This window comes from Schistocerca cancellata, chromosome 8 (genome assembly GCF_023864275.1).
Source record: "Schistocerca cancellata isolate TAMUIC-IGC-003103 chromosome 8, iqSchCanc2.1, whole genome shotgun sequence".
Taxonomy (NCBI): Eukaryota; Metazoa; Arthropoda; class Insecta; order Orthoptera; family Acrididae; genus Schistocerca; species Schistocerca cancellata.
The window spans coordinates 521,140,528-521,165,195 of record NC_064633.1 but is presented as its reverse complement, the minus strand read 5'-3'; the positions used below and the strand labels follow the sequence as shown (position 1 = coordinate 521,165,195).

Here is a 24,668-nt window from a genome sequence, read left to right as displayed (position 1 = left end):
CAAACAGTACAGATTCAGAATCCCTAACGTGTGATGGGAAATCATTAACGTAGACAAAAAAAAAAAAAAAAAAAAAAAAAAAAAGAAAGGGACCTAAAATGGAGCCCTGTGAAACACTATGACTAAGTACACATGGTTCTGAAAAGTGTACCTGGAGTTCATTTCCTTCCATGTACTTAATTTCAGTTACCTGAGAGCGATATTCCAAATATGATTTAATCGAATGATTTGGCACACCTCTTACACCATACCATTCAAGTTTCCTCAGGAGTATAGAATGATCAATCACACCAAAAGCTTTTGTTAGGTCCAAGAATAAACCTGAGATATTTCTGTGGTTGTCCACTGCATTTAAGATTTTGTTCTGTTTGATTTATTGATCCATTTTCATCTACAGCTGCACAATGTGCAAGAGATATTTGGATTTTTTTGTTAATACATATAATATACCTTTGTACGTAATAACACACATTAATATATCAATTAATGATGAATACTTAAATAAATGTTGTTACACTATGTACAGAGAGATAAAATACAAATGTTCTTCTGAATGAGGTTACATTGGGTAAACACACAAAAATTTAGTTTTGTAGGTATTCATTTATTGTGTAAAAGCAGCGATCAACCAAGTACAACTTTAGTTTAGATTTGAAGTGAAAAATGTTTTGTATGTGTTTAATGGTATCTGGTAAGGCATTGTATAGCTTGATACTAGGATGGATAAGGCTGTTTTGAAATAACTTTGTGTTGGCACTTTGAACATGTACATCCAATTTTTGTCTTGTATCATAGCTGTGTATTGTGTGATTTTGAATGATGAGTGGTCTTTTTGTATGTAAGTTTTGCTTTAAATACATTATATTTTTAAGTGTATATAGAGGGAAACATTCCACGTGGGAAAAATATATTTAAAAAGAAAGATGATGAGACTTACCAAACAAAAGTGCTGGCAGGTCGATAGACACACAAACAAACACAAACACACACAAAAATCTAGCTTTCGCAACCAACGGTTGCCTCGTCAGGAAAGAGGGAAGGAGAAGGAAAGACAAAAGGATATGGGTTTTAAGGGAGAGGGTAAGGAGTCATCCCAATCCCGGGAGCGGAAAGACTTACCTTAGGGGAAAAAAAGGATAGGTATACACTCGCACACACACACATATCCATCCGCATATACACAGACACAAGCAGACATTTGTAAAGGCAAAGAGTTTGGGACCTATCCTTTTTTTCCCCTAAGGTAAGTCTTTCCGCTCCCGGGATTGGGATGACTCCTTACCCTCTCCCTTAAAACCCATATCCTTTTGTCTTTCCTTCTCCTTCCCTCTTTCCTGACGAGGCAACCGTTGGTTGCGAAAGCTAGATTTTTGTGTGTATGTTTGTGTTTGTTTGTGTGTCTATCGACCTGCCAGCACTTTTGTTTGGTAAGTCTCATCATCTTTCTTTTTAAATATATATATATATATATATATATATATATATATATATATATATATATATATATATATATATATATATATATACACACACAAAATTCAAGATTTCGCAACAAACGGTTGCTTCGTCAGGATAGAGGGAAGGAGAGGGAAAGACGAAAGGATATGGGTTTTAAGGGAGAGGGTAAGGAGTCATTCCAATCCCGGGAACGGAAAGACTTACCTTAGGGGGAAAAAAGGACAGGTATACACTCGCACACACACACATATCCATCTGCATATACACAGACACAAGCAGACATTACTGTTCTTCTGCTGTCTGCTCTCTAAGGTAAGTCTTTCCGTTCCCGGGATTGGAATGACTCCTTACCCTCTCCCTTAAAACCCACATCCATTCGTCTTTCCCTCTCCTTCCCTCTTTCCTGACGAAGCAACCGTTTGTTGCGAAAGCTTGAATTTTGTGTGTATGTTTGTGTTTGTTTGTGTGTCTATCGACCTGCCAGCGCTTTTGTTTGGTAAGTCTCATCATCTTTCTTTTTAGATATATTTTTCCCACATGGAATGTTTCCCTCTATTATATTCAAGTGTGTGTGTGTGTGTGTGTGTATTTTCTTTTTAGATATATTTTTCCCACATGGAATGTTTCCCTCTATTATATTCAAGTGTGTGTGTGTGTGTGTGTGTGTGTGTGTATTTTTCCTTCGTGGAATGTTTCCTTCTATTATGTATATATATGCAAGGAAGTGTCAGGATCATCCTTTTTTGAAACAATGGTCTACATGATTTGTGATTATCTACCCCTTCCATTATTCTTATAATTATTTTTTTAATTTTGAATGGTTTGATGGCATCTCCAGAATTTTCCCAGAACATACTCCCATACCGGAGGTGAGAGTGTGGTGAGAGTGTACAACTGCATAATATATACACAGAAGGGTTTGTAGCTGGTACAGTTTTTTAATGTACGCAGCACAATTTTTTGTTCATTTGCCAATATGTGCATTCCATTTCAAGTTGTCTTGTAGATGAAGTCCAAGAAATTTGGTACAGGCTGTTTTGGCAATTGTCTGCCCATATAGGTCTAGATTGGGTGATATCAGATTTTTTGTTTGTGCTGTGTGTATATCCATAGCTACAGTTTTTTCAGTGTTTATTATTAAGTCATTGTCATCAAAGTAACATTTTAGCTTGTCAGTGGCTTCTTTTATGTTTTTTACAAGAGTTTCTTCTGAGTTTCCTGTAATTAGAACACTCGTATCATCAGCAAATTGAAATATTTTACTGCTGTCATTGCTTATGTTTAGGTCATTTACGTAGAGTAAGAACAGAACAGGACCCATTACTGATCCTTGTGGCACTCCATATTTAACAGGCAATAGCTTGGAATTATATTTCGTAATGACATTGTCCCTTTCTTGATCTATTTCCACATATTGTTCCCTGTTCTTAAGATAAGAGCTGAACCAGCTGTTAGCTGTTCCCCTAATGCCAAGATTTTCTAGCTTGTATAGCAATTTGTCATGATTTATGGTGCCAAATGCCTTTGACAAATCTAAAAATATGCCCATGGTAAGTTTTTTGCTGTCTAATGCTATCGGTGCCTCTAATAGAAAGGAGTGAACTGCAGATTCGGTTGAGCAGTTTGCTCTAAATCCGTGTTGAGATTTTGACAGAATGCCATTTACCCCTTCTTGAAAAACCTTTCTAATATTTTTGAGAAAGCAGACAGAAGTGCCAGTGGTCTGTAGTTGGAAATATCATCTTTGTTTCCTTTCTTGTATAATGGCTTTATTTTTGCTGTTTTCAATCATGAAGGAAAAGTTCCTGTAGCAAAAGATAGGTTACTTAAGGGCTCAGTAATCAAGTCCCCACACTTCTTTATAATGAAATCAGGTATATCATGTACACCTGCAGAGTGTTTCATTTTGAGACTTTTTATTGTAACCTGTACTTCTTATACATTTGTTGGGTACAGAAACATTGATCTGCTTGAGACTTTTTTCCCTGTTTCTGTATGCTGTTTTCTATTAGAAGTCTGTTGTAGTAGTTTCTCTGTTACATTTATAAAATAGTTATTAAACATATTAGCTACTTCCTGTGGGTTTCAGATTGAAAGTGGCAGTTTCAATTGATCTCTGTGTTCTGAAGCCATGTTGACATCCAGAAATAATATTATTCTTGTCAAAGAATGTAATTAGTTTTGAAAGGAACACTTTTTCAATAATTTTCAAACCCTGACAATAGAAACACTGGCCTATAGTTACCCATACATTGATGATCACCTTTTTTATATAGGGGTATTACTTTTGCCATTTTCAGTTGCTGAGGGAAGACACCACAAGATAAGGATGAATTTCATATGTCGAATAAAGGTGAAAGTATTTGTCTTGCTGTTATTTTTATAATATAATCTGGAATATCATCAATACCAGTTGAATACTTACTCTTCAGTGAATTAATGGTATTTAGGAGCTCTGTTGGGCTTACTGGACTGAGGGACATGGATATATTATTTATTTCACTAGATTAAAGTTCTTTCCATTATATCACAAGGGTGTGCATATAAAAACAAATAGAAAACTGTCACTTAAGTTATGGCCAAAACTATTCATATTTATCTGACATGTTACACACCCATGAGAATCAATACATTTTCTGGTCTGTGGCACAAAACTGAATCTAAATAAGGTTAATATTACGGTAACCTTATTTAGATTCAGTTTTGTGCCATAGACCAAAAAATGTATTGATTCTCATGGGTGTGGAACATTTCAGATAAATATGAAAATTTTCATATTCTTTAATTGCAGCACACACGAAGCTTCCAAATTTATTCTGAGTTATGTTTCAGTACACATTTGATTGGTACATCAGATGGAAGAACAAGTCGAATTTAAGCTTAGGAGCATTTTATGCAAATTGTGTGTTTAAAGGTTCAATAATTATTTCACTGAATACAAGCAATGGTCCATCATAAGTGACATACAGGTAAGGCGGTGACATTATTTTTATATGCCTCATAGCATACTGAAAAAAAATTAACCGTTTCTCATTTTTTTGTCCTGCATCTGAATCTACACTCTGCAAACCACTGTGAGGTGCACAACAGAGAGTACATCCCAATGTACCAGTTATTAGGCTCTCTTCCCATTCCATTCATTTATGGAGCGCAGGGAGAATGATCGTTCGAGTGCCTCTGTGCATGCAGTAATTATTCTAATCTTAGCCTCATAATCCACATGTGAGTGATCAGTAGAGGGCCGGTTCCTGAAACTTTGTTAATAGATTTTTTCTGTATAGTTTATGTATATCTTCAAGAGTTTACTATTTTAGTTCCTTTAGTATATCTGTGACACTCTCCTACATATTAATCAAACATGTGACCATTCATGCTGCCCTACTTTGTATATGTTCAATATCCCCTGTTAGTCCTATCTGGTACGCGTCCCTCACGCTTGAGCAATATTCTAGAACCAGTCACACAAGTGATTTGTAAAGAATCTCCTTTGTAGACCAGTATTTTACGGATAAACCAGAGCCTGCCACCTGCTTTACCCACAGCTGAACCTGTGTGATCAATCCATTTTATATCCCTACAAAGTATTTCACCCAGGTATTTGTATGAGGTGGTTGATTCCAACAATGACTCATTGACATTTTAGTCATAGGATGCAATGCTTTTTTGTGAAGAGCAAAATTTTACATTTCTGAATGTTTAGAGCAAGTTAACAATCTCTACCCACATTGAAATCTTATCAAGATCTGACTGAATATTTGTGCAGGTTCTTTCAGATAGTGCTTCATTATAGAGAACTGCATCATCTGCAAAGAGCCTGACTTTACTATTAATATTGTCTTCTAGGTCATTAACATACAACATTAACAGCAAGCGTCCCAACAGTTAATATATAACATGAACAGCATCGGTCCCAATACACTTCCCTTGGGCACAACCTCTATATCTGATGATGACTCTCCATCCAAGAAAACATTCTCTGTCCTTCCTACTGAAAAGTGCTCAGTCCAGTCACAAATTTCACTTGGTGCCCAATATGATCATATGTTTGACAATAAGCATAAATGTGGTACTGAGTCAAACACTTTTCAGAAGTCGAGGAATATTGCATCTACCTGATTGCCTTGATCCAAAGCCTTCAGTATGTCATGTGAGAAAAATGAGAGTTGGGTTGCTCAAGACTGATGTTTTGAAATCGATGCTGGTCGACATTCTGTTCGAGATACCTGATTATGTTTGAGCTCAGAACATGCTCTAAGATCTACAACAAATGGTGTCAGAGGATACTAGATGGTAGTTTTGTGGATCACTCTACCACCCTCCTTGTAGATGGGTGTGGCCTGTGCTTTTTTTCCCAAGAACTGGTCATGGTTTTTGTTTGAGGGATCTAAGATAGATTATAGTTAGAAGAGGGGCTGTTTCAATAGTCAGTGTACAATCTGACAGGGATTCCATTGGGGCCTGGAACTGTGTTCAGTTGTAATGATTTCAGCTGTTTCTCAACACCACTGCCACTAATACTTATTTCATTCGTGTTTTCAGTAGCAGAAAGATTAAATTGGGGCAATTTTACTGGGTGTTTCTTTGTAAAGGAACATTTGAACACAAGAGTTAAGCATTTCAACTTTTGCTTTGCTAGCCACTATTTCAGTTTATGTCTCATTTGCTAGGGACTGGACACCAACTTTGGTGCCTCAATCAGCTTTTACGTATGACTAAAATTTCTTTGGGCTCTGTAAAAGATCGCTAGATGATATTCTGCTACAGTAATCATTGAGGGCATCAGGCATTGCTCTCTTGACAGCCAAATGCATTTCATTAAGCATCTTTCTATTTATAGCTATAGCCCTGCACATGATATGCAGAGTTTCAGTGTTGCTTCTCGCCCCCCCCCCCCCTCCCATGTCAAAGTATATATATGTGATTACATAACAATCATATAGACAGAGACTGCAAAAAATAAATTAAATTAGGAAAACCAAGGAATTGACAGTCTACATTTAGGTAGCATTTCTCCAGATTTATTTTATATTATTTAGTTTTTATTGTGTGGCATGTATTAAGAGTTTAGAACCCAAGATGAGCTACATGTATACAAAGATTACGAAACTACTATTTATCAGCATTTAAACACAGCTCTCCAGAATAATAAAACATAAATGACAACAGCTGATCATGAATATCAATGTCATTTATGTAGTTTATCACACCACACGTTACTGTTGGGAAAACATCAGATGGATCCTTGTGGGCATTCGTAGGCCATCGGAGCAAGGTTATTTGTGGTTGCGTTCAAACTTGCTGTCCTTGATACGAATGCCCATGACGTAAGTGATGACGTAGCCGTGCCGTGTCAGCAAAATTTCTTATCTGTTAAGGGACCTCCACACACACCATTCCAAGTTGTAACTAACCAGAAAATATCCATATAACTCCAGTTTTGATGCTTAGATTACCGCTGTGGAAGTCATGCCTTATCTGAAGGTACTTCCAAAGGGAAAGAAAGAAAAAGGCTGCTCATTCTAACTGATATCAACGCAAAATGCCTCCTGTGGAACTCAGATAGAACTGACGACAGACGGCAACTAGTGCTTGACGTGGTAAATGAATGCAACCTCATCGTACTAAATAGGGAGGGTCAGCCACCTACCTACCTCGGAGATGCTGGTGGTGTAAGTAACATAGACCTTTCTCTAGGGAACGCAAAATCTCTGCCACTAGTCAATACGTGGAGGGTCAAACAATGGAAAATCCAGGATGGAATGTAACAATATGAGAGAAAGAAAGTTGCTACTCACCATATAGCGGAGATGCTGAGCCGCGATAGGCACAATAAAAAGATTCACACCATCATAGCTTTCGGCCATTAAGGCCTTTGTCTGAGGATGTCGAGTGAATTTTAGTCTTGATGCTGGCACAGGGAAAACTGGAAGTGGTTGGTTCACTCTAGCCATCGTCCGATGTGAGAATGCCTCTCTACCTGGATTGGAATAATTCGCCAACCGAGATGTCATCGCTTACAAGACCTGGCATTGTGGAATAGATGCCAAGTCTCAATCTAGACCTAGTTATGTGTATAGCAATATGCCTTTTACATTGTATACCCGCTCATGTCGTAAAGTTAGTAATGATGAAAAAATACATGTATGGATGAAAGGACTTTGTGTACTTGCTGAAAATGTAACGCTAACTGGTGATGTACCCCTGTACTATAATTATTAATAAAGTGATCTGTAGCGTCAGCCATTAAGCGTGTGTGCGTGTGTGTATGTGTGTGTACTACTGACAAAGGCCTTAATGGCTGAAAGCTATGATGGTGTGAATCTTTTTATTGTGCCTATCGTGGCTCAGCATCTCCGCTGTATGGTGAGTAGCAACTTTCCTTCACTTATTGTTACAATACATGGAGGGTATTAGATAGAGCCACACACAATGACCACAACGCAGTGGTCATAACCACAGACAGATATATCAATACACATAACATGGACCACGAACAGCTGCACTTACTCATAGGAAGAGCTGACTGGCAGAGAGTTTGAGATTTTGTTGAGGCACCATCATTACACACCGTTCAAGGCAGTATAGATTACAAAACACATGTACTGACAGATTTCCTACAAAGAGCACAGGAAGCAGCTATACCACTAGCAAAAACTGGTTGGGGACAGAAACCACCGTGGTCAACAGAACTGGCAAGACTAAGGTAGGATTCACGGGACAAAAGAAAATACTACCGCCAAGCAAAGACAGCTCCTGAAAGACAGCTAAGACTTGATCTGTATCGCGACACTAAACGGAAATACCAAAAACAACTAAAGACAACAAGGCAAGTATACTGGACCAACTTTGTAAAAACCCAGCTACAGAACAACATCTGGGGACAACCATTCAAGGTAGAAATGGAATGAATTAAGACACTGACAGTTCTGTCAACACTAAAACAAGCTGACGGCGCAATGACCAGAGGATGGAGAAGCACAGCAGAATATCTTCTGAACAGGATCCTCCCAGACGACGACTCCACACAAGATGAGCGAGACCGTGCTGACCTAAGAGAGAGCACGAGGCCACCGTGCATCAGTGACAGTGTAACCGTGCCATTCTTACAAGAAGAAGTCGCAACGGCAATCGGCAGGCTTAAAAACTGAAAAGCACTTGACCCAGACAAAATACTTTCAGAAACATTAAAACAAACAGTAACACAAATCACACCTTTTCTTACTAACATGTTTTACAAGGCACTACTAACAGGCAGAATTCCAAACCTCTGGAAAACTGATAATGTAGTAATAATCAGGAAATCACAAGACAAAGAGCCAACAGATCCCAGAATGTATCGACCAATCTGTCTCTTAAACACTATCGGCAAGGTACAGGAAAGGCTCTTGTGTGACCGTTTACAACCACACAGGCGCCTCCTCTGCCTAACGCCCCATCAGTTTGGCGTTAGGGAAGGTAGATCAATAGAAAACACTGTCAACCGAGTGCTGACAGTAACAAATAGCATTAGCGACAAATATGTGGTCACCATACTAATTGACATAGCCAGGGCTTTTGACAACTTGTGGTGGCAGTCCCTCTTCGCCAGGTTAAGAGAAATGAGGCTATCAGCTTCTCTCTAAGATAGCCTCCTCAACTGCAGCAGAGGCAGAGTGGTGGAGTGGAGGGCTGGTACACAGAAGGTTGTCAAGAGAATGACAAAGGGATGTCCAATATTCTGGAATGTCGCAATCGAGCCCTTGCTGAACACCATAGACAGTGATGACAGGGTAAGAGGTGTGGTGGCTTACACAGATGACCTGCTCGGAGTGGTGTCAGCCAACTCCAGAGCAGCACTAAAGACAAAAGGTACGCACCTGCTTCAGAAAATTAACAGTTGGTCCAAAGAAAATTAATTAAAAATAGCTCCCAACAAAACTGTATATTTACTGCTCAGAGGGACACTACAGATGAATCCAATTCTAAAATTAGACAAAACAAGCATACAGAGGAAGCAAGTCACATGTTATCTCAGACTGCATCTTTGACAAAAAACAGACTTTCAACCATCATATAAAATTGACGATTGACAAAGCCTCCAAAATTATGCTCAAACTAACAAGACTAAACACAACTCAGTACAAATTACCTATGGCGATAAGGGCCTACCACATTCTGATATTTGAATCCATTGCATGCTTCACCACAAGTGATTGGGCTCACAGACTGAATATACAGACTAACAAGACAGTTGCAAGACAAGGTCAATTTAGTGTTCTCCTGAGGATGATTGGAGTGTTCAACACCATGTCACTAGAGGCACTGCGTTGTGATGGGGACCTGCCCTATAGACATAACTTTACTGGCGTAAGAGAGACAGGCTCAATAAAGTCACCGAAGTTATGGGAACAAACATCATGAAGAAAACGCAAATGAAACAGTGACGGATTCAAACATGGCAGAGAGAGTGGGATGCATCTGGCAAGGGTCGCTGAGTACACTCTTTCTTTCTTGATGCATGCGAAAGACTACAAGTGAAACATGTCGACCCAAGTCAGGGCCACAGGCCGTAACCAGTATGTTTAAACTGTATAGGACTGACTAACGATGAAGTATGTATATGCAGAGAAACTGGGACACCAGAACGTGTCACACTGCTATGCAACATGCTAGCACAAGTGAGACCTATACAGAAAGACAATGGCATCAGCAGAATAATACGTAATTCCGATGACTGGAACACAATAAATAGCATAGCCGATATTGTATCGAACACTCTGCACGAAGAATACAAGTGCCAGAATCCATATGGAAGGAGGCGTAGACAAGCACAAACAACACAACAAACTGCATGGGAGGGGACAAGCAAGTACACAGATTCCGAAACCGAGGAAGGAACACAGTGAACATGACTCGGAATGGATCAACCTGTAAGGGACCAAAACCAACAATGCATGACACTGCGTGCCACAACACAGTCACGAACAACACAACAATCATAAAACAAATACTAAGACTGTAGTAAGAAGGTAATGTCACTTGGGAGGAGAAGGCTCGAAGAACTTGTATTCTGGGGCTCCTCCTCCACAATGACGTAGTATATTGTGTTTAAAGTATACTGCATGCAAACAGTAATGTATTGCCCATCTTACTCTGTGCAGACAAAAGTATATTCTCTTCTCTGTTCAAAGCTACAATCAATGAATTTCAGTAATGTATTAAATTATTTAAGGAATAATGCATTCAAGTGGCACTATATTCTGTTTCTACTAACAAATTACAAACATAAGTGTATTTCTCATGTAAAGCTAAAATTCACGTATTCCATGTAGGAAGTGCTCAATCAGTATTTAATCTGTATAATCTGTGTACACATACATTAGCACAAACCATTTCAGATGAGAATAGCTTAAGGTTGTACCGAGACCTTCTCATCAGAAATATGGTAGGTAGAAATAGGCCATTATCAAACAACATGCTACTTAGACTATATTACATATCCAGATACAGTATATCACTTCCCTCTACATACTGCAAATTATTTTCACCATACTCATTGTATTACATTTTCTTTTTTTAAAATTTTTCTTTTACGTTTGCATTATATAAATTATATTCTGATCAACTAGGTACTAACAAATTATATGGAATCATTGTAACAGTTGTTAAGCATTCAATTTGCTGTAACCTCAGAGAAATCTTTATATATTATGTTCTTTATATTATTATTTTTTTTTTAAATTAACAACCGCATACCAATAAGATTGTTACAATGAGAAGTCTTTTCTGTTAAATTCAGAAGCATCTGACCCAACTTACATTACAAGGTAGTGGGTTACTCTGTACTGTTAATGAAATAAATAAAAAATAAATGGTACTTCCAAAGGCTTTGATGTCTGGAAGAAACTTGTTTTCAGTTTTAGCCTAAGCTGTAACTGATGGCCAAATAGGGGGTCATTCAGTGTTTTCAACCTTCAGTTATTCTTGATGTGCAGTGTCTTCCCAGAGAATTCTTGAAGATGTGATGCTGACAAGACTGTAAATCTTCTTGACAGGTGTTTATCGTTCTGTAGCTATGGATTTTCATTGTGCTGGGAGTTCCACAATAATGGGTTCTCTTCAAACTGATTGTCACTGAACTTTGATAAAACGCAATTCATGTACTGCACAAGACCTGACCACATCGTTAACAATAATGCGTGAGGGTAAATCAACAAATGAAATAAGATACTCCAAAATCTTGTATGTTCATATTTACAATAAATGTGCATTGTGATGACTCAGTGCTTTTGCTATTTGGTAAATTATTGACATTCAGCAATTTGTATTATCATTAACTAGATATCGCATGGTACAGATACTCTTAAACGACTGAGCGTTGCAACGTATACATTACAGATAATATCAGATTTTTTTAGATGAAAATGTAAAAAAACTGACTCACTTTTCCTATTTGCATTCATTAATTTTTTGTCACTCATTAGTATAGAAGTAAGGGTCTGCTGCATAGAAATTAGTAATAAGGATACTATGTTTTGCCCAGTCTTGAAACTTCTGTAGACAAGACTTCTGTAGACAAGACTCAGTCAGTATATTTACTTCATTGTGAAACTTGTCTTCAACATCAGTCTCATTTCAGAAACAGCTGTAAATTCATAAATGCAGTTCTAGAAAAGGAAATGACAAAGTTTCACTAAGTCTTAATGTAGTGAAGGTGGTGAGAGAGAGAAAGAAATTAAACTAAACTGCTGTTTAAAAGATCATAATTTGAAAATGGGATAGCCTCATAAATATACTGACACATTATTTTAAGTGAATGACATATGATCTAGACTTCTTATAACCATAAAAATGTTACTCGTTTCAGTCATTGATGGTTCTTTCTTTTTGGTGAGCCACACAGACCATGTTAATTGAAATAACTGAATTTATTTTCCCTGTGCCCCAGTGACTATTTTTACAGGTAACTGACTTTCTTCACAAGAGCAATCCATTACTAATTAATTAGTGATTTAATGGAAGTAAATGTAGCTTGAAACACTCTTGACATTCTAGTACTCAGTCTTAGTATATTTAGAAATTGGCAAGTTCTGAAAACTGGATTCACAAGCTTGCACATGAGTTTATTTTTAAGTTGCTTTGTAGCCATATCCCAAGACTTTGTCTCATCAACTAACAATATTAATATGTTGTCAAGAGTTGAAACAGTAGAGGCTGCTTGACAGCTCTGCAGTACAGCAAATGTAGTCAGTGTTTTTTTTATGATTGGCACCTTTTTAGGCTAGTTCAAGAATGCAAATACCATGGTTAGTTATGTCACATGGTTTTGGCAGATCTAGGACAGAGTTATATCTTGGTTTGAAACATCACTCTGCTTGATGTACATTTATGTTGACGTAGACTAGGATTTGCTGCGGGTTCACTTTTTTAAAAGAAACACAGCACTTAAGCTTAACTCTTTAGACTACTTTAGAAAAAACACTTGGTTGTATAGTGGGTGATAGTGGTTTACAGTATCAATATTTACCTTTTTTTTGTCAGAGGACTTCCTTGAGGCCTAGCTGGTTTTTAAAGGTACTTGAGAAAGTTCCAATTGATGAGCTAATGTCACTATTGTTCTGTGGTAGTTCCATGACATACAACCAGGAATACCATCCAGTTCTTACTAATATTTGTTTTTGCTTTGTTGCTAAAGTACTTGTTAAAATTCAGTATGTGCAAAATATTTTTTTTTATAATGATTACAGGCAAAAGAGCTTTCATCCTACTTTTTGAGTTTGAAATATTGTCTGGAATGTGCTGAAAGTGATGATTTTTAAGACTTCTGCGTCCAAGCACTAAGTAGACTCGGTTATGACCAGTCAAAATTTAACGTAGGGAGAGCACAAATGAATGGCTTCAGAAAAATGTGTTGCAATACTTTTCCTCCTTATCAGGGGATTGGAAAAAAAGAAAACATAAGTGATCACTCGCATCTCAAAACAAGTATGAGGCTGATTCAGCTATTTTTTGTCATATAATCTATAAGGTAGCAACCAGAAATGCTTCCTCAACTTATCATGAATTTTGGTTCAGCCATTTTTGAGATGATGAGTGAAACATTGAGGTATGATTAATTGGAACAATAAATCACTCTAGATTTTTTAATTTCAATTATATTGAAGAAACAGCATCAAAATTAAGAATGAGAAAAACTGAAATGTGTACAGCTACAAATGTTAAGTTCCTTAACATTGGTTATCTTGCAAATGTATACTAATCATGTCCTTTAATAGAAGGTATTGTTAGAATATATAAAATGTTCTTCATCGGCTTTATTGTCCGGCCCCAGTAGCTGAGCGGTCAGCGTGACGGAATGTCAATCCTAAGGTCCTGGGTTCGATTCCTGGCTGGGTCGGAGATTTTCTTTGCTCCGAGACTGGGTGTTGTGTTGTCCTAATCATCATCATTTCATCCCCATCGACGCACATGTCACTGAAGTGGCGTCAAATGGAAAGACCTGCACCAGGCGAACGGTCTACCCGACAGGAGGCCTTAGCCACACGACATTTCATTTCATTGGCTTTATTGAGATGCCAGTTTCTTTCACTCCAGTTTCTTCCTTTCGGTGTAGACCTTGGTTGGACCTGGTTAATGATTTCGGTCTTGATTTCCTCTTTCACTCCTGGTGCTATCTTCACCTTCCATTAATGATTATATGGTCACCATTATTGGGTTTGACCTACCATCTTTTCCAAATTTTACAGAAGTGTGTATCATGCTGGAAAGGTTGCCCACTGCAGTGTATGCTCCACCTCTATGCCCTTCCACCCTCTTACTCTTCCTCCCTGTTGTCATAGTATACCCAAAACTCAGCACGGTAGCCATCATGTAGCGGGGGGGGGGGGGGGGGGGGGGGGGGTCATCAGATACCTGCACGATGATAACCCCCTGACCATGCACAGAGCACACTGTTGGTGTCCGCGTTGCACACTCCACATGTATTCCATGGAGTATGTGCCTATGATGACTGGATCACAGGGACTCCCAGCAATGGATTACTGGCCAGGGAGCCATTGCTGTGGCTGGATGGCACCCATGAGGGGGAGCCCCCATGCAGAATGGGTGACACCATGGTTGATAGTTCGCACATGAAGCGACTTAAACATTCTTTTGTTGAACACATTGAAGGCAAATATGGGGGAGTAGCAACCATGTCTGAGGTGAAGACCAGTTCCCTACTGATTAAAATATCATTTCCTGCAAAGACACAGGCACTGCTCCCCTGTGAAAAGTTGGATGACATTCCCATGACTGTCACTCCCCACGAGAGTCTCAATGTGGTCCAGGGCATCATCTTTCCCTGCAATCTGATGATGAGCTGCAGGCCAGCTTAGACTGACAGGGTGTACTCTTCATCTGTCATGTCCATAGGTGACCAACGGATAGTCTATTGGTGTGTGTTCCTCCTCCAATGAGATGCTTCAGGTGTGTGAAGTTTGCACATTTGTCTTCTCGTTACACGGCTACCCTTGTCTGCAGGGATTGTGGATGTCTGTTGCATGCAAACATGCCTTGTGCCACTCCCCCAATCTGTGTAAACTGTGGTGAGCTCCACCTTTCGTGCTCCATTTTTAAGTGTGAGAATAGAGTCTAGGAGTATAAGATCCTGGACAAGCTCAAATATCAAGAGGTGAGAAAAAAGTATGAGCCTCTTAATTCCTTACAAATGACACAATGTTACACTACAGCTGCAATGTCATCGCCTTCTGTGCTGATGGTTCTTTCCTCTGTTGTGCCTCTTACAGGGGGTCCTCAGAGCTGCCCGCTAATACCTGCCCCCCCCCCCCCCCCCCTCCCCAAGGTGTTTGTGGACCCTTCTGGTGCTTCCACCGCACCCATTTCAGGAGAATTGGCTTCTCATCTGCTGGGGACATCGATCCCCATACCCCAGTTGGAGTGCTTCATGCTCCTCTGGCTTCTCTAGTTTGGAAGAGGTCCCTAGGGACTCTCACTTCCATGGTTCCTGCTTGTCCACAGCCAGACACCAGTGAGTGGCTGAAGGAACCACAGGGTGCAGGCCATCTGACTTGTCGTTCTTCCTGCACTCTGCTTCCTACCGCCTGTAGCCATGTAATGCTCCATTCAGTGAATGGGAAATCTCCAGTGTCCTAGCCCATTGCCCTGATACAGCCCCAGGACCACACCGTGTCCACAAACAGATGCTGAATCATCTCTCAGTGGACTGTTAGTGTTCTATTCTTGTCCTCTTTAATCAGATCTGAAATGAGAATGAGTTCCCACCTCAACAGCAAGAAAGCACAATAGTTCCAGTACTGAAACCGGCTAAGAACCCCCTAGAGATGGACAGTTGTCACCCATTTAACCTTACTGATGTTCTCTGTAAGGTGATTGAATGCATGGTGAGCAAGTGGCGGGATTGGATCCTTGAGTCTCAGGGTCTTTTAGCTACATCTCAGGGCTGTTTTCTCAAGGGCTTACCCACTGTTGATAATTTGGTTCACCTCCAGTCCACCATCCAGACAGCCTTTGCACATCATCAGCACCTCATTGCTGTCTTTTTTTGACCTACAGAAGGCTTATGACACGACATGGTGTCACCCTTACTGTGTTATGTGAATGGTGAATGGAGTCTCTGGGGCCCACTCCCAATTTTTGTCAAGAATTTCTTGTCACACGGTACATTCCGGGTTCAAGTGGGTACTTCCCTCAGTAACCCCCCCCCCCCCCCCCCCCTCCGTAACAAAGAGAACAGGGTCCTGCAGGGCACTGTACTGAGTGTCCATCTCTTTCTAGTGGCTATCAGTGTTCTAGAGGCAGCTGTGGGGTCTTTGATATTGCCCTCCTTATATGGCGACAAATTTTACTTTTATTATTGCCCCTCTAGTATAGGTGTTGCTGAGCATCGCCTAGAGGGCACCATCTGAAAGGCACCGTCATGGGCTCTCACCCATAGCTTTCGGTTTTCAGCCACCAAGACTCATGTCATGCACTTCTGTTGCCATCATACTGCCCTGCCATCATACTGCCCACCCACACCCAGAACATTACCTAGACAGTCATTTACTTCTTGTAGTTGAGACATACCGTTTCTTGGGACTTGTTTTCGATTCCTGGTTGATGTAGCTTCCCTAACTTCACCAACTTACGTGAAAGTGCTGGCGATACCTCAATACACTTTGCTGCCGAAGTAACACTAGCTGGGGTGCATTTTGCTCTATCCTTTTCAACTGTAGAAAGCTCTGATTCAGTCCAATCTTGACTATGGGAGTGTTGCATATGGTTCAGCATGACCCTAAGCATTGCGGATACTGGACACCAGTCATCATTGTGGAGTCCAACTTGTGACAGGAGCCTTCCACACTAACCATGTGAACAGCATACAAGTGAAGGTTGAAGTCCCTCCATTACCTATCATGCGCCAACAATAGCTGCCGAATCACACTAGACATGTTCGTAGCTTCTCAGCACATCCCAGCTATTGTATCCTTTTCCCTTGAAGGGAGTTCCCTCTCCCGCAACAGCAATCCAGAACTGGGTTTACAATTGCTGCATGCCTCCAGTGTCTCTGTTCAGAACTGCAACTTCCTCCACTGTCACTCTGGTCAGGGAGACATTGTATCAGCCCACATGGCTTGTACCCTGACCTCAAATTTGTCGCCAAGTCTCCTTTGGTCCAAAAGAGTCCACTGGTGCCCCTCAATATTTCGCCATCTGCTCTTGGCTGTCCTTGAGATGCATTCGCTTTCGGAAGTGGTATCACCGTTGGCTCGACAATCGATAGATGAACGGCCTTTGCATACGCACATGCACGGTGCAGCAAACTCCACTTCCTGTCAGATGGCTGCAGTGTCTTCACTGCTGAATTGATGGCCATTAAACCATCCCTTAGCCATGCTCATTCTTGCACTTGCAGGTGTATCCCAGAACTGATCGCCATTAAATCATCCCTTAGCCATGTTCATTCTTGCACTGGCAAGTGTATCCTAATCTGTAGTAGCCTTCCAGGCTATAGACCAGTGCTACTCTCCTCACCCCCTGTTTATGGCTATCCAAGATCTTGTCTCTGGCCTCCTGGATGGCCAGTTGTTTTCATTTGGATCCCTGGTCAAGTTGGGATTGCAGGAAATGAACGAGCTGACCAATTGGCCAATCTGGCCACCAGGATGCTGATTCTGGAAATGGGGGCCCCAGAAGCAGGACTGTGGTCATTTATATGCCATAGATTGCTGGAAGCCTAGAACTCAGAATAGTTTGCTATGATCTCCCCAAACAAACTGAGGACAATTAAGGAGACCAGTACTATGTGGCAGTCTTCCCTGCATGTTTCTCACCAGGGAATCCACCATCCTCTGTCACTTCCACACTGGCCACACTTGGCTGACCAATGGCCACATCATCTGACATGAGGATCCCTCTCATTACTGATGCAGAGCCCGCCTGATGGTGGCCCACTTACTCATAGACTGCCCTTATTTAGTTGTTTTGAGGTGGCATCTTAATCTTCCTGACACACTATGTCTGTCTAGCAGACGATGCCAAGCAGCTGACTTGATGTTATGTTTTGCCAGTGGAGATGGTTTCTATTCATCAATGTAAGGTAAGTTTTTGACCTCATTTCCCACCTGAGAGATTGGTGGAGCACAACTCTCCTGCCCCTCCCCCCCCCCCCCCCCACCCCCTCACCCTCTCCCCAGTTCACTTTGCAGGCCTCGCTTGGTGTCCCAGCCTGGTATCTACCCTTTCCTCCTTTTTATCCTCTTTATTCTTTTCAATTTTTGATTTTAATGCCTTATCTTGGATGATTTTTTAAAGACTTGTCTGAGCAATATTTTTCTGGGCTTTTATCTTTGTTTATTTATTTATTTATTTTTTTTAATACGCATGCTTTCCAGGATTTGTTTTTCGCCTCCCTCCTGTTTTTCCATTTAACGGAAGGGACTGATGACCTTGCAGTTTAGTCCCTTTCACTCCAAATCAACCAACCAACTCAGGATAACACCTCCTCTCCCTCAATCTCTTCACTGTAAACATCTCTCGTAGGTCTCAAGAAAATGTCAGTTTTTTTTTTTTCATTTAGTGGCATACAAATACATTTTATATCATGAACGCTATAGAGCCTGAGACCTTCTTGACTGAATGAAATAGTAAATTACCTCAGTAAATAATGCCTCCCAGATGCCTGGAATATGCTAGAAAAGACTCTCAAACCAGTCCATAAATGTTTCCATATAAATCCAGTCATGTGAAATGCAACTGTATAAAACCTCAGCAACACAACATGAGTTTTTGCAGCAAGGATGGCCTTTGTGGCCATTTACTACCCAAAGCTTTTGAATGTGCTCACCTCTGCATATCTTTTGAGGGTAATTTGTACCACATTGATCACAACTGATTTCCAAGATCACTGACATTGGTGATGTCATAATTGAACACATTACATGAAGGGACATTAGCAAGATTATCTTTCAGATTTATTCCTATGTTATCATGCCTTGCAGTATTTGTATTGTGCTATATTGTAGTCAGACACACCCCATCAAATACTTGAGTTTATACTTAAAAAATTATCACATTGTGGATAATGATAAGGACTACGGAGATAACCAAAATGAAGTGTAAAACACTTAAGTTCAAAGAACAATAGATATAAACAGTTTTTGTTATATTATCACACCACACGGAATAGTGATAGATTTGTTCAGTGACATGAGTTCCAGTAAGTACATTCAAGTTAGTGCCAACATGAAGAAGTCAAACACCCATGCCATATTAGCTGAAAATTAATTACACAATAGAGAACCATGTAGTGATCAATACCACCTCATAATATGAATCTCACCCTATTCCGTGGCAATTAACAATATTCTACAAGGATATGGAATTTTTGGTCAGTTCTTAGCTTCAGTAGGCAAAATGCCAGGTACTAGTAACAGACACATATTTGAAAGATGGGGAAAACTGTTTTGGAACTATTAGTGTCTTCCATAGAGACAAAAGGGGGATAGTTTGGGGAAGGTTGGAAAGGACAAGCATGCCATTTAGGCTTGAGGGTGAAGGGGAATCCTCTTGTTGGAAGTATGATGGGAGATTTTTGTCTCTCCATATTCTCACAAGAAGTGGGTCTAGGTAACTGTTAGGTTGAAGTGACAAGTACCTCTCCTTTATAACATTTCCCTACTCCATAAGGAAAGAGCTAACAATTCTGAATGCTTACACAAAACCCAATTTTTTAAGAGGTGTCTTTCGTAAGTACTTGGAATTTCACCTCCTGCAGGTAAGCACTGGCTCACCATTCTGCCTTCTTGTAAGTGTTAGCTTAAATAAATGCTCATTTGATACAATTATATTTTCTTACCTAGTTCATAAATTCTGGTGTGTTTTAATTGTATTTGATGAAGGAGTGCAAACTTGTTTTTTGCCTTTCCACTGTATTGTAAAATGCCATGTGCCACATATGTTTTTAACAATCTTAATCTCTGCTTTTACTTTGGGAATGGAATATCAAAATAAAATAACGAAAAGCCCAGGCTGGAATACCAACAATATTACGAAAAGCATAATTACCACTGAACATAAAGAGGACATGTTGAGTTGCAGACAGGCGCAATGAAATGATTGTTATGCATTGGGCTTTTGGCCACAGCCTTCATGAGAAAGGAAACGCACATACATTCACACAAGCAAGCTCACTTACACACACACACACACACACACACACACACACACACACACAAAACGCTATCTCAGTTGTCCCTGCCAGAATGCAACTGTGTCATACATAAGCAGCAAACTGGATTGGAGCAGGGGAGGGGAAGGGGTAGGGGAGTATGAGTGGGGGGGACGAGTGAGTGCTGCCTCGCAGAATGTGAAGGGATTGATAGTGGCAGGACATGGCTGCCAGGCATGAGGTAGAGAGGTAGGGCGAATGGGGAATGGGAAAGGAAAGGAGCAGAGAATGAGAAAATACCACCCCCACCCCTCCCACAGCCTCCCGACGCTTTGCCTGGTAGCTTTTTCATGCTACCGTCAGACCCTGCACGCTCCACCAGCAAATGCTCACTTCTCTCCCATCACCTGTACCCTGATATCTCTCCTCCTTTTCCACCCCACTCTGTATTGCTGCTTCTATTAGATGCAGTTGCATTCTGGCCAGAATGACAAGACATATTTTCATAATATTGTGAATATCAATATAACGTAGATAAACGTGTCATTGAATATGATATTTATTGCAGTTTCACCAAAGACTGTTTTCCATGTTTCCCATGATAGCTTAAAATACGACGTCCATTCAAAAAATTCCATAACTTTGCCCACAAAATTTTTCTATGCATACCTTTCACTTATTGTGTATGGTCTCCTTTGAAATACTCTCATCCACAGTTGACACACTGCTCCCAATGCCGTTTCCACTTCCAGAAGCAGTCTTGGTATGCCTCTTTCTAGATCACACAAAGCACCATCTGCAAATTTTCTTTTATTTCATCTGTCATTGTAATATTTCATCCTTTCAACATTGGAAATTAAAAAAAAAATCCGCAGGGCCCAAGTTTGGAGAGTATGGGTTTGTGGGACCACAGTTATTTCTTTTTTTGTGCAGTAGTCAATCACCAACGGGGATGAATGTGCAGGTGTGTTATCATGGTGAAAGAGCTATGAATTGTCTCACCACATTTCACAATGTTTCACTCTCACATTTTCTCGCAAGCATTGCAACATGTCCCAATAGTACCATAGATTAATAGTTTGTCGGTTTGGCACGAATTTATGTAAACTAATCCTTCATAGTCAAAGGAAACTATCAGCATAACTTTGATCTTTTACCTGACCTGATGAGGTTTTTTTGGTGTTGGAGGCCCTTTCCCAATCCAGTGTGAAGATTGAACTTCGATCTCAACATCATAACCATAGACATTCATCTCGTCACCATTTATGATTCTCTAAAGGAACATCTCATTCTTGCAGTCCAAAAGCAAAGCTCTTCACAGATTATGAGGCAAAGGTCTTTCTGGTCTTAACTTATGAGCTGTGGGTCAAACTTGGTGGCAACATCATTTCATGACATGATCCAACTAAACACTGAAGCACTGAACAATAACTAACATACATTCAACAATGAAACTTAAGGGAGTTGCACATTAAACACAAGCATTTGGAGAGATGCCATCCACATTTCACTCCAACACACCATTGGTGTGAAATTACGAATGTTCCAGGATTTTTTGAACATAACTTGTAGCCTCATTTCATCACTGCGATCTGTCTGTTCATTAGTTTTCAAACAATGGAAAATCCAGGATGAAATGTAACGTGTTCATTAGTTTTACACTATGGTCCCAGTTTTCTCTCATTCTTGAGCTTTGTTCATTAGTTTTACACTATGGTCCCAATTTTCTCTCATTGTTGAGCTTTGTTGACAGTGTCTGACCATTTTTGTCACTGTAGCCAATGTTTATCTTACAGCTAAGGTCACATGCTCTTACAAAGACATTGTTAGCTGCTCATTTTGCTTTCAGCAGACATACCAGCTGAATAGCTGACTGTTGGTATTAATCCAAATGTATTGACTCTATTCAACAAATCTGTTTGTTTTATAGTGAGAATACTTTTCGAGCAACTGATAAAAGGGAAATGCCCCATCTGTCATATCACTATAATCTTTTTGTATAATGAGCAAACCAAAGGAATTTTCCAGTCTGCGGGTACAACTATGGTCAATCATGAGCATCTCAGTAGGTACACTACTCTTCAACACGTTAAACAACAATGTACCAGTAAATATAAATATTTAAAATAACATAAAAAGTGTATGTGCTCAGGTTAGGTAGTTACTCTTACAGGAAAGTAACAGAAGTCTTACAGAGTTCATGATAGAATATTTACAGTTTTAATTTCTATCATGTTCACTGGTTGCTGTTAACATAAAACAAAGGTGGTCCAAAAGTTACATTTGAACTTCGACACATGGTTGTGTGTGCATTTCAGTAAAGATTTTTTTCTGATCTCAATATGTCCCTGCTTTCCTTAATGTTGGTTTTATTAGTTTTCAGAAATAAATTAATTGTTTCATGTTGGAATACTTTTGCATTCCTTATTCCCATAGAGAATTTTCATTTGGCTATGCATTTAAATCCATTTGTGTAACCAATAAACAAGATTGAATGAGATGAAGAGAACCTTCAGAATGAAATGGGAACAATAAAAATGTTGGTTATTGTTGTGGTCTCCAGTCCAGAGACTGGTTTGATGCAGGTCTCCATGCTACTCTATCCTGTGCAAGCTTCTTCATCTCCCAGTACCTACTGCATCCTACATCCTTCTGAATCTGCTTAGTGTATTCATGCCATGGTCTCCCTCTACGATTTTTACCCTCCACGCTGCCCTCCAATACTAAATTGGTGATCCCTTGATGCCTCAGAACATGTCCTACCAACCGATCCCTTCTTCTGGTCAAGTTGTGCCACAAACTGCTCTTCTCCCCAATCCTATTCAATACTTCCTCATTAGTTATGTGATCTACCCACCTAATCTTCAGCATTCTTCGGTAGCACCACATTTTGAAAGCTTCTATTCTCTTCTTGTCCAAACTATCTATCATCCATGTTTCACTTCCATACATGGCTACACTCCATACAAATACTTTCAGAAACGACTTCCTGACACTTAAATCCATACTCAATGTTAACAAATTTCTCTTCTTCAGAAACTCTTTCCTTGCCATTGCCAGTCTACATTTGATATCCTCTCTACTTCGACCATCATCATTTATCTTGCTCCCCAAATAGCAAAACTCCTTTACTACTTTAAGTGTCTCGTTTCCTAATCTAATTCCCTCAGCAACACCTGACCCAGTTCAACTACATTCCATTATCCTCGTTTTGCTTTTGTTGATTTCATCTTATATCCTCCTTTAAAGACACTGTCCATTCCATTCAACTGCTCTTCCAAGTCCTTTGCTGTCTCTGACAGAATTACAATGTCATCGGTGAACCTCAAAGTTTTTATTTCTTCTCCATGGATTTTAATACCTACTGTGAATTATTCTTTTGTTTCCTTTATGCTTGTTCAATATACAGATTGAATAACATCGGGGAGAGGCTACAACCTGTATCACTCCCTTCCCAACCACTGCTTCTCTTTCATGTGTCTCGACTCTTATAACTGTCATTTGGTTTGCCTTTCCTTAATTTATCTTCTAAGAAAAGTCGTTGGGTCACGATTGCCTCACGTGTTCCAACATTTCTACGGAATCCAAACTGATCTTCCCCGAGGTCGACTTCTACCAGTTTTTCCATTCGTCTGTAAAGAATTTGCATTAGTATTTTGCAGCTGTGACTTATTAAACTGATAGTTCAGTAATTTTCACATCTGTCGACACCTGCTTTCTTTGGGATTGGAATTATTATATTCTTCTTGAAGTCTGAGGGTATTTCACCTGTCTCATACATCTTGCTCACCAGATGGTAGAGTTTTGTCAGGGCTGGCTCTCCCAAGGCTGTCAGTAGTTCTAACTCCCGGGGCCTTGTTTCGACTCAGGTCTTTCAGTGCTCTGTCAAACTCTTCATGCAGTATCCTATCTCCCATTTCATCTTCATCTATGTCCTCTTCCATTTCCATAATATTGCCCTTGTATAGACCATAGACCCCCTGTGTACTCATTCCACATTTCTTCTTTCCCTTCTTTGCTTATAACTGGCTTTCCATCTGAACTCTTGATATTCATACAAGTGTTTCTCTTTTCTCCAAAGGCAGTATCTATCTTACCCCTAGTGAAATAAACCTGTACATCCTTACATTTGTCCTCTAGCCATCCCTGCTTAACCATTTTGCACTTCCTGTCGATCTCATTTTTAAGACTTTTGTATTCCTTTGTGCCTGATTCATTTACTGCATTTCTATATTTTCTCCTTTCATCAATTAAATTCAGTATTTCTTCTGTTACCCAAGGATTTCTACTAGCCCTCGTCTTTTTACCTACTCGATCCTCTGCTACCTTCACTACCGTATTTACTCGAATCTAAGCCGCACTCGAATCGAAGCAGCACCTGAAAAATGAGATTCGAAATAAAGGAAAAAAAAAAATTTCCCGACTGTAAGCCGCAACTGAAATTTGAGACTCGAAATTCAAGGGGAGAGAAAAGTTTTAGGCCGCACCTCCAAATCAAAACAAATTTGGTCCATTGTAATATGAGACACAATTTAGGTCGAATGACGATACAGCTACAGTA

General features: G+C 39.9%; 1 protein-coding gene across 2 annotated transcripts in view; it reads left to right on the top strand.

Annotated features, from left to right (window-relative positions):
• Positions 1-24,668, top strand: part of LOC126094576 (protein C19orf12 homolog) — a 37,027-nt gene that overhangs the window by 1,497 nt on the left and 10,862 nt on the right. The window lies entirely within an intron of this gene.